Here is a 1,992-nt window from a genome sequence, read left to right on the forward strand (position 1 = left end):
CTGGGATGGTGCCTGAGAAGTCCCATCACCAGCATTCTCCTTCTGAATCAGTCGGTAAATGGCCTCCTGCTCAAGCTGATCCCGTCGGTCTGTGGTCATCTCTACCTCATAAGGCGTGAGAGAATGATAGGTTTTGGTGTCAAGATCATAGAGTGTACGCCTGCCCTTGCTCAGTTTGGTTCTGGCCAGCTTATGACAATGCGAAGCAGTATGGATCCATCCTTCTGGAAGAGGCTGATTTGTTTTGACGCGAGCTTCGAAAAGAATTTCAACCATCTCCCTGTACTGCAGTGCCAGACCCAGCTTTGCTGCAATGCCTTTTTCAGGCAATTTGGAAGATTTGACCGTGAGTTGTATCAACTGATTAGTAATCCTGGTCAATCCTCTGACTTGAATCTTCCACTGGCCCTGTTGGCAGGCATATCAGAATGTCAATTTAGTAGTTAGTCGAAAGTGCTTCATCGGATATAGTTCATCAGATATAGTTCATCGGATATATTTAGTCGGATCATAGTTAGTTGGATGTTGTTTAAATCGGATATTTAACAGTTATGATATATCAAGACTGAGGTTGTTATTACCAGTCTGTTTTGTATGGTGGTTATAAGTCAGAGTTGTGATAGCGCAGTGGTATTCAGAGATGTTGTATCTCTTATTGATCAATGAAGCACTCTTGTCATCTTAATTCTGAGTTATCAATTTCTTCTATCTCTTACCTTCAGTATGATGTTAATACTTCTGTGTATTATTTCCGAGTTATGAGTTGCTGAAAGATTTGTGATGTATTAGTATTTTTGTGTTGATGAACCACAACACATTTGGCGATCCTACGGGTTCAGTTCTCGTGGCTGAGGACGTATGCAGTTATCAGGTATTATTCTTCGGTTCATGAATCTCATTCTGATGATAATGCATGTCCGAGCGAGGTAGAAGACACTCTCGCATATATTACACACGGGCTCAAGCCAGAGCAGGCAATATAGATCCATTCCACTATGAGGATGTGATTGTTGATGAAGAAACTGATCCACCCCCTCAAGAACGGTTGGTAAATTCTGGGGAAGAGGGTTCTGGAGCAGTAGAGGACAGGGCATTGAGGCAACTTGTGGGGGCACTACTCTTGACAGGAGGACCTGCACGAAGTAGAAGGTGACTCCAATTTGACCCAATGAAGGGATCTAGCATGCAAAGTCCTGTAAGAATCCCAAATCCCATTCCCATGGCTCAACCACCTCCTAATCCGCAGATTAAATCCGCCAAATTCAGAGGGAAGCCCAAACAGGATGCAGATTGTCATGTAGCACAATTTGAAACCCGCTGGCAAGCAAGTGGATACCAAGAGATGTTTCCAGTTCCTATAAAATTACAGGAATTTGCAGCTACCTTGGAAGGCAAGGCCATGAGCTGGTTCAGCCAATATGGAATGGCTCACTTTCCTACTTATGCTGCACTTAGTTTGGCTTTTCTACAAAGATTTCGGAAGGAGAAAACTCCTACAGATATTTTAAGCAAGTTACGACACATCAAACAGGGGACAATGTTGGTAGAAGATTTTTTCTCAGAGATTTAGAATATTTGTTGAGAGATTGCAGGGAAATGAAAGGCCAACTAATGAAATGTTGGCAGGCTACTTTCTCAAAGGATTGAGGAGTGGTATTAAAAATGCAGTGGCTAGCATTGACATTGGAGGAGGTTTTGATAATTTGGTACGGGCTATTTCTAGAGTTGAGAAGAGGCTGGGAATGACAAAGTCTAGTAAGAGAGGTGACAAGGAATCGGAAACAGGTTCAGAATCAGATACATTTTCTTCTGAAGAATCGGATACTGGTAGTTCATCTGATGAGGAGGAAATGAAGAAAAAGAAGAGTCCTAAGAAGAAGAAGAAGGACAGAACAGGGGGTGAAGTTGATATAGTTCAGCAATTAAAGAGTATTGGCTATTCAGTCATAGCACCTAAAGAGAAAAGGTACTGTGAGATTTGTGAAAGAGATG

This window comes from Adiantum capillus-veneris, chromosome 10 (assembly GCF_014529385.1).
Source record: "Adiantum capillus-veneris isolate H3 chromosome 10, ASM1452938v2, whole genome shotgun sequence".
NCBI classification, from domain to species: domain Eukaryota; kingdom Viridiplantae; phylum Streptophyta; class Polypodiopsida; order Polypodiales; family Pteridaceae; genus Adiantum; species Adiantum capillus-veneris.